The following is a 10,224-nucleotide window of genomic DNA, read 5'->3' as shown; positions in this document are numbered from 1 at the left end:
TGAATACACATGTGCCATGTATTCTCCACAGCAAATATGAAGTTCATACTATATTTTCTTTCAAAGTTATATCTGTTTTAATATTGGTAAAAAATGGGGAAAAAAATCACAAAAACTGCATTTTTCAACCCAAATATCTCAGCTCACATCACTTTTCAGAAATGCCAGCCAGGTAAATCAGAAAGATGAGACTCTTATGGTTAATTTTAACTCGGCTGGCACCTTTGTCTAAAAATGATGCACGAAAACCTTAACTAGAGCAGATAGACCGATGTGGCCTCTCTACTATAATGTGCTGTGCCATTATGCATGCTAAGAATGCAAATTTTTGTAGCACTCAAGCTTAAAGGTGCAAATTATAGTTTGATTTTGGGGTTTTTTTGCAGAAGGTACACTATTTTGGTCTCCATCGTAACAAACCAATATGGCGGATTTACCATAACACAAGTATGAGGCAATTATTAGTCAGTCCTCATTTAATCTAATATCTTTGTGGTTTTTGTCACATACATTTTGTATATAGCAATATTATTCCAGAATACTGGTAGAATAGTGAATACTCAGCATAGTACCCAGAATAGTGATACATGTAGCATACTAGGCCTATATAGTAACCAGGACCCACCCCCCCCCCCCCCCACCAGGAGTTGAGGTTCTTCTTTGATTTTTGTTATCCAACATGTTAAATGTTTGCAACATTAATGCCAATGAAAGTGGATCATTGGTTTCCCATTGCCTGTCTTTATCATAATTTTCATTTTCACCAATCTCTATTTTAATTATTTTGAAGAAAGAAATTAATTTTTTGTTGTACAAAACATGGAACATTTTGTACCTAACAAGCAAAAATGCTTCTTATCTTTTGATGAGATTTGCAGTTTTTTAACGGGGGTATTGTATATTTTGAATCCCCTCGCATGAAAATGTACTGGTGTTTTAAAGAAGTCTTATACACTACCAGATTCCTATTGCTGCCGACCTCAGAGGTGGTGCCCAGTTACTTTGTGGCTACAAGTGCAGTACCAAACCAGTAATAGTGTGCGTTCTTTACATGTGATTCTGATGTGTGTACTCTTAGAGTACCTACACAGGTACTCTATAGAGTACCAAGGAAGTAGCTGGATAACAGTGTACCTCTGGGGCTGCAACAATAGGAATCAGGCAGTGTAGTGTACTTCTTGTATTACCATTTTACAATATAATATCACACTGCTTTCATACATTTATCAAAACATGCTCTAAGTAAATACAACAGATAGGACTGATGAAAAGGAAGTTTTGCTTAATAATAATCAGGAAATGAGACCTCGTCCTGTCTCCTTTTTATGTTATTTGAGGAATTTTGGAGTTTGTTCCAAAAGGGTTCATGTTTTGGAAATTCACCACATCCAGGAGTGAATGTTAGTTGTAAGACTGTATAAATGATTATTCAAAATGTTAATTGACAAGCTACCTGTCAATTTACTATCAACATGAAAGTTGCAGCCAAAATACATGTCACTGCTATCATACTTGAAGAGGTATGAGACAGGTGCCCTGTTTAATCCTTGGTAAATCTAAGCTGTATTGAGTTTAGATTTATTCAATCCATTACAGTTCATATCCACAAACCAGACCTTTTCGCCTATTGCACAGTTCTGCCGTGATGCAAGGAGAGCCTCAAACTGGCATGACATGAAAGGAAAAAGTTACCGTACATAACTTTACGCAATGTTATTCGCTGCCGTAGTGCATGTTAGTAGTTATTGGTTACTGGTTCAAGCCTGGGCTTATGCACCTGTTCCGAATTTTGATATGCCATAGGCTTTGTGCTGTGATCATTTCAATCAGTGGTTCGTAACAAAGAAGGAGTGAGCCATGCAGTTGACCTAGCAGCGGTCATATTCTAACGTGCATTAAGCCAGCGAATATGACTGGTTCAATTCCCATTCATGCATGCTGCCTGATCAATGCTCTTCTCACACATGGTGGAACCATGCAATGGGCGAATGACAGGAAATGGAATGTGCCATCAGAGGTGACAGCCTCAGCCTGACTAAAACTTGGAATAGTATCTACATGTATATATAGAATTATGTTCATATATGTTATGTATTCATATTGCTTTATTATTGACCCCACATGATTAAATGAGGCAAAATATTAATAGTAATATATTATTGGTTAACATCACTGCAATTGAAAATATCTTATATGATTTGGAAATTACAGGGAATTCCTTATTTCTGAGACATTACAATTTTTACAGAAAAAGCATTTCAGTTTTGAATATCTCCAAAAGCATTATATTCATAGATTGATAGCCTTTACGACCTGGGAGGAGATCATTTCACTTACATAGGGTAGTGATTGTTGAAGACACTTTTAGTATTTGATTTCAGTACAGTTTTATGAGGACCAATTTGGCATACATTATCTGGGAAGTTTATGCCAGTATGACAGGTTTTTAAAAGAAATCTAATGTAAATTAAGGAAGATCATTTGGAGCTTATTTTTGCCCCAAATTTTTGCCAACATTGTTTTTCTGGTACATGTATGCTTTATTTTCTACTTAATTTGACCACTCATTGTAGATATCTGTTAATCAGTTAAAATTATCAATATTTGCCTCATTTCCTTCTGTTGGGTCAGATTAAATTCCGCATCACAATAATATAATAACTTGTTTTTTTTTAAATAAGGCCACTTCTGGCGATGTGACCAGGTAAATGATGAGATGTTTATACTCTTATTCAAATATACATTATTTGACTGGTCAATGGTTTATGTATGAAAAGCAGACTTATGTTAAGGGAACTTTAGTTCAGACAGCTACAAAAGTGCTGAAAATGCAAATTCTATCCATTAGGTTTGGTTTAAAAATATGTTCTATGTCCTTTTTCACCCTAATGTGGCAGTGACATCAGTGCACATTTCATAGGGTGTAGCTTCAAGTAGCCAATGGATGCTCAAAGCGCTGGTGCACGCACACACGCTCTTAAAACACGGCATAGTTGCATGAGCAAAACAGCTGCCTCAACACATTGACGTCACTGCCACATCAGGGTGATAAATATTATAGAGATTAAATCACATGGAGAATTGGAGATGATTAAGAGCAAAAAAAAAAAAAAAGAAAAAAAAGCACTCTCACATTTATGGCATCTCTCCAATTCTGCCCAGAAGTGTCTTTTCCATTGAATGTAAAAATTCTTGTAAATACTACATAGTTTAGAAAATGAATATATTTTCATTCAATAAGGTCTTGAAAATGACCAAAAATAATAACCAAAGTAAACACAAAAACAAGAATACCCTGAATTCAGGGTTGCTGACTTTTTTTATATTTTTGTTGAAAACTCAAGGTGAGAAGTGTCTAAATTTTACAGTCTTAAAATAAAAATAATCCGGTGTTGCCAAGGGCATGCAATGCATTATCCTTGGCATACAAGCATAGTTTGCAAGTCTTTTTGAAAGTGTCACATTATTGTGGACCAGAATAACATAAAAGTTTTACATTTGAGTTTTTGACCTGTTGTAGGCCTATCCTGCCTTTTAAAATATAATTATTATGGTGAGACATGAGTGAGAGGGGTGCTTGACCACCAGTGTTTCATTTAATATCTAGCCTTCATTGACAGATACGAGTATGATTGACATCACCCTTTCTCTGTTCACTGACATTTAGGTTTCAGTATCCATAGGCTGCTGTTTTTGTGGCGTGTGCCCTTGTTCCGTTTCACTTGTTCCCATAGACCTGCCACACAGACAACGAATCTTTGTTTTGCTTTGTGGCCGTTTCCATAGGTTATATACTATGGATACGGCCACTAAGCAAAACAAAGGTTTGTTGTCTGTGTGGCAGGTCACATGGGAACAAGTGAACACGGAACAAGGGCACACGCCACAAGGAAACAGCCTATGGATACAGGGCCTTAAACATGTTTTTTTAAAACACTTCACTGCTAAGATGAACCATGTACAGTCCAACCTCTCTTATCCGGACCTCTTTTATATGGATCTCTCTGTTATCCGGCTGTGAAATGTTCAGAGGAAAACATGTTTTTGATGATTTAACACCATAATTCCATGCTCTGAATGCTTAGAATGACATCTATATTGCACAAAGCACTCTAAAGCCATCTTTTAGTGCTATTATCCCATATTAGCACAATCTTTTGTTGTCACAATTTCAGTCCTTGGAACTTTCAATACAGAATTACATGAAATTCATTTATCCGGATTTTTCACTTATCCGGACAATGCTTGGTCCCATCATGGCCGGATAAAAGAGGTTGGACTGTAGATTGTATTTTGTTACACCTAAAACAAATTAATAGCAATAATGGTTCAAATTTATATAAAAAGTAATCTCTTTTTTTATATGTAGAAAACTCGAAAAATATTTATGTTAAAATTGCATTTTTTTTAAATCAAACATCAGTTACAATCAAAGCATTCTTTTATATGAGTTCTTTAAAATCAACAAAGTTCAGTTTATATGTAAATCAGGCTGTGGAACCTGGTATCTTTGGCAATGGCTATAAGGTTATAGTTTTTGTTGGGAATTATTTTTAGTTGTGGCATATGTTGGCCAATTATCTCATAAATAAGGCCATCTTAATGAAAACCTGAGTCTCAAAGCTGCCGTGCGCGTTAGTAAAATCGTGCACGTAGTGCCCTTTGAAAATCAAGAAATTCATTTTTTTATATCTTTTTTTAACCAAAAGTCAAAGATAAAATTTAAAATTCTGATTTTTTCAAGTTGAAACAAGTTTTGAAGTTTTCAACACAGAGAAGAATTTTTTTTGTATTGGTGATTTTATTTGTCTATTGTCTAACAGACATTGGATATTTTCTGCACAAAATGCTTGTCCCAAAGCCTGTACTGACACATAAAATAATAATAATAATAAAATTTACAAAAACATTCTGCATTAGGTTTTCAATTTTTCACAAGGATTGAGACTCGTGATTTAATTAGGGTGGCCTAATGTAAGAGATACAACAAACCACCATTAGTGTATGCTTTGCATTGTCATGCTTTTTGCATACTGCCTATAACAGATTAATATAAGCCATCCTTATAAACATGTATAGTGCTTTAAGTGAATTCTCCATATTGACCAAGGCAATAATGCTTTTTTATGGTTAAAAAATTGTAAATGTCACCTTTGTAGATTTAATAACCAAAGGGATGCAGACATGGGACATTTTATAGTCCGATGTTATTTGGTGTATGCATGGATGACAACGATATAATAGGTCTATATATTATTTCTCCATTATTTGAAGTAGGGTATCAAATCAATGAGTCTTGATTCTAGAGTATCAATGTAAGCAACATTGTAAACCATTCTCATACAAATAGTACTCAGTAAATAAAACAGCTTTATTGCAGTTCCAGCTTTGATATGTATGTTTCATATGTGTGGACTGTACTATACTTTACTTGAAGTGTATATTTAATACCGGTAATCCCATAATCGATATATATTAAAAAGATTGCCAGAAAATTTAGTTCAATACATTCACAATTATTTTAAAATCATGTTATATAAGTGTTGACAAAACATTTTGAACAATTTTACCACAACATTTTTATATTTTTAAAATGCTTTTTCTTTAAAACATTTCATGACCTTAAGGTGGTATTGGAGGCATTATGGAAGTGCTCTAAGCATGTCTTAAACAGATTAATTGAGTAGGAGCAAAGCACACTTATCAATATGCCTTTTGTTGGAAGCAAATCGGACATACGGTTTTCATAATACATCAATTTATATTGTCTTTGTATCTTATTGTTTTTATCAATAATCAATAAAGTTAATGAGCTAAAATGACTTGAGAAGCTCATAAATATGTAATTTTTGCAAATATTTTGTTAAAAATCCATGCTTAAATGTTCCAGGTACCCTCTAATTTGCATAATTAATTAGCATTGATGCAAATTAGCCCAGCAGCTGTGTACTCTCAGACATGCATGTAGTAAAAGTGCCATAACTTTGTAATTATTAACGCAAGACATATAAAAGTATACATTTTTATAAAGGCAAGACATCAATGAATCTTAATATAAATACAGATTTGGTGTAAAAACAACAATTATGAAGAAAATCACACAAAAGTGAGTTTTTGGCAATTTTTGTTCGGTACATCATAACAAAAAAACACTCTTTCCAAAAATTGTTGTTTTGTTTTTTTCTTAATCTTGAGACACCATTCCAAAAACGGTTTTTTAGTTTTTGATATTGGCCTTATTTTTTGAGATATTGACCATATAAGGCATCAAAATGAACTTTTAAAATTCACAAACGCCTATTTGCACAAAATGATGCCTAAAATCTGAAATTGACCAAAATATAAAATAATGAGAAAACCGTTTCTTAAGGGATCTAAAATGAGCGTTTATTGCGTTTCGACAATATTTTTGTGGGACATGAGAGCACCTAGGACCTATCGAATTGCATTCTGAATACGAAGCATGTCTTTCTGATATCAAATAATTTTCATTTTTTGAAAATCACAATATAATACAAATTTTATGACAAATTATACAAATTTGATATTTTTCAAATTTTTGATACATAACAGTCCTCGAAGTAAATTATATAAATCTAATGATATATTCTTAAAGTGTATGTAGCAGGGAGGAAAAGCCGACGGTCAATTGAAAATGTTGACCTTTCATATTGAAGATATGGATTTTTAACCAAAAAATACCTAATTTTTTTTGGTGTTTTGGGAAAAAAATCCATATCTTCAATACGAAAGGTCAAAATTTTCAATTGATCGTCGGCTTTTCATCCCACCTACATACACTTTAAGTATAAATCATCAGATTTATAAAGTTTACTTCAAGTACTGTTAAATATCAAAAATATAGATTTTAATGATTTGCCATAAAATGTGTATTAAATTGCGAATTTCAAAAATCAAAATTATTTGATATCAGAATGACATTCTTCGTATTCAGAATGCAATTCGATATGTCTGATGTGCTCTGATGTCCCAAAATAAATACTGTCCAAACGTTCATACCCCAGCCCTTAAGTCGATCATGCTTTTTATGATGAGCATAATTGCTTACCTATAGATGCTGTATTTATTGAGTTATCGTGTACCTAAATCGTCATTTTACCGAGAAAATGAACATTGAAATAAAGGCCGTTGAAGTTTAAAGTGGTCATATTTTGCACTTTGATCGAAGCTCACAGGAGAATGCGGCAGTTCTCGTTTTAAAAGTACGAAGCTGACCAAATTTAAAATGGCACTTATATAGCAAATAATATAATGAACATGGCTGGTATTAAAAAGAAAAGAAAACAACAACAAACAACCAATGATGATTCAGTAAGCAAGAAATTACCTTTTGTCTAATGTAAACCCGCCGAAATTGCTATCTTCAGTAGATAGTCAAAATAGTATCATAAAAAATATCGTTATACATAAAGAAAAAATAGGGGTGTTAATTATTAGCCCGTATGCTATCTTCAGAAGATAGCAAGCAAAGCAAAAAACATGCAAAATAATAATATTCCAAAAAACATTGCCTAACACGCATTCCAGATGAGGATTCACTACGCAAAATCACAGGGCAAAACGGTAATTGGCTGCGCGCTCAGACAAAAATAGCCAATAGGCCGAATGCAAAGCTATAAAGAAAAGTTAAAATGACGAAGATGACCAAACAATTTAAAACGACACTTATAAACTAGCAGAGATTATAATGAACATGATGGGGAAAAATAAGAAACAAAAATGCAAAACATGGCTGGTATTAAAAAGAAAAGAAAACCAAAAAAAAAAAACCGAATAAAAAACAAAACAAAAAAACACTTATGATTCAGTATATACGCAAGAAATTACCTTTTGTCTATACAAAACCGCAGTAATTGCTAATTGCTAGTAGATAGTCAAAATAATAATCATTAAAAAATCATTAAACATAAGGAGAAAAATAGAGGTATTAATTATTTGCTTTGCAGGCCCTAAATGCTATCTTCAGATGATAGCAAGCAAAACAACAACCTGCAAAACAATAAGGTTTCAAAAAATATTGCCCAACACGCTTTTTAGATGAGGATTCAGGACGCAAAATCACGGGGCAAAACGGCTATAATTGACCGCGCACTTAGAAAAAAAGTCAATAGGCCGAATGCAAAACTATAAAGAAGTGATAAAATGACGAAGCTGACCAAAATATAACACGGCACTTATATAGCAGAGATTATCATGAACATGAAGGGGGAAAATAAGAAACAAAAATGCAAAAAAACAAAACGAAAATGATGCTTAGTTTACAAGAAATTACCTTTTGTCTTATATAAACCCACCGTAAGTGCTATATTCAGTAGAGTAGATATTGACAACAATAATCATTTGAAAAAATCATTAAACATAAAGAAAAAAATGGCGTTATCAATTATTTTCTTTGTAGCCCCTAAATGTTATCTTCAGAATTGAAGATAGCAAGCAAAGCAAAAAACTTGCAAAATAACAATGTTCCAAACAACATTGTCTTAACACGCATTCTAGATGAGGATTCAGTACACAAAATCACAGGGCAAAACGGCTATAATTGACCACGTGCTTAGAAAAATAAATAAGAAACAAAAATGCAAAACATGGCTGGTTAAAACAACAACAACAAAACACCCACAATGATGATTCAGTATGCAAGAAATTACATTTGGTCTTATACAAATCCGCCATTATTGCTATCTTCAGTAGATAGTCAAAATAATAATCATAAAAAATGCCGAATGCAAAGCTATAAAGAAATGTTCAAATGACGAAGCTGATTAAAATTGAAAACGGCAGTGATTATCAGTAACATGAAGGGGAAAAAGAAACAAAAATTCAAAACATGGCCGGTATTAAAAAGAAAAGAAAAAAACCCACAAAAAACAATGATGATTCAGTACGCAAGAAATTACCTTTTGTCTTATTATAAACCCGCCGTAATTGCTATCTTCAGTAGATAGTTAAAATAATATTATAAAAAATATCATTAAACATAAGGAAAAAATAGAGGTGTTAATTGCTAGGCCCTGAAATGCTATCTTCAGAAGATAGAAAGCAAAGCGCAAAAAACATGCAAAATAATAATGTTCCAAAAACATTGCCTAACAAGCATTCTAGATGAGGATTCAGTACGCAAAATCATGGCTCAAAACGGCTATAATTGACAGTGCCGCCGAGCCGGGCCCGGGGGTAAAATGAACGCACGGACCCCTTTGATCCGAGCGATGATGGTGTAGGACTTCATAGGTGTGTGGGGGAGGTCAGCAGTGGCGTAAATGTTTTTGTGACATGGGGGAGGGAGGTTGGTGTAAAATGCTTGAACACGTGTTTAAAGTAGCTTGTTTAGCTGCATGCCAATAATCAAATATGAACATTGAATTAGACAAATGCGCGCCAAGCGTTCACAAATTTGCAATTTGAAAGTGTTATTGCTTGTTTCTGTGAACAACTTCCGCGCGAAGTGCAAAAAATGTGCCAATTTGAAGCTAAAATGATCAAGTATGAACCGTTAAATTGGACAAATGCGCGCGAAGCGAGCGAAAATTTGCAATTCGAAAATAACGGCTTTTGCTCCCAGAATGAAGTTATTGGAACAATTGCCAATTTTAAGCTGAATGATCAAATAATAATGAATATTAGAGGGCAAAATGTTGCAATTTGTGTTCTCACGATTAAGCTGCATTCACTGATTTCTCGAAGTCTTCATTATATCGAGGATGATCATTGTGGCAAAAGCAGACAGTAACATAATTCAAGTGAAATATTTTTTAGAAAGTGTGTGTCGCTATCTTGTATTGTCAATGCACGTCTCTTTTACTTGTTTTTACGGACCCGCTACTTTTGTTTGATTTTTATAGGCCCGTATAAAAGCAAAGAAAATATACCATGGGCCCGTATTAAAAGGAAGAAAAGTAATCCCTACAAGTAGCACCCAAATATGCTTGTTGCTGGGTTAGCTATCTACTACTGATATTGGTGTTGATGAAGTACCTTCCAATTGCTGGTTGGTGCTGAGTTAGCCATCTACTGCTGATATTGGTCATTGTTGGTGTTGATGAAGTAGCTTCCAATTGCTGGTTGTTGTTGGGATAGCCATCTTCTGATGATATTGGTGTTGATGAAGTAGCTTCCAATTGCTGGTTGTTGCAGGGATAGCCATCTACTGCTGATATTGGTGTTGATGAAGTAGCTTCCAATTGCTGATTGGTGCTGAATTAG

Source organism: Amphiura filiformis, chromosome 15 (assembly GCF_039555335.1).
Source record: "Amphiura filiformis chromosome 15, Afil_fr2py, whole genome shotgun sequence".
Taxonomy (NCBI): Eukaryota; Metazoa; Echinodermata; class Ophiuroidea; order Amphilepidida; family Amphiuridae; genus Amphiura; species Amphiura filiformis.
This window is presented reverse-complemented; position numbering follows the sequence as displayed.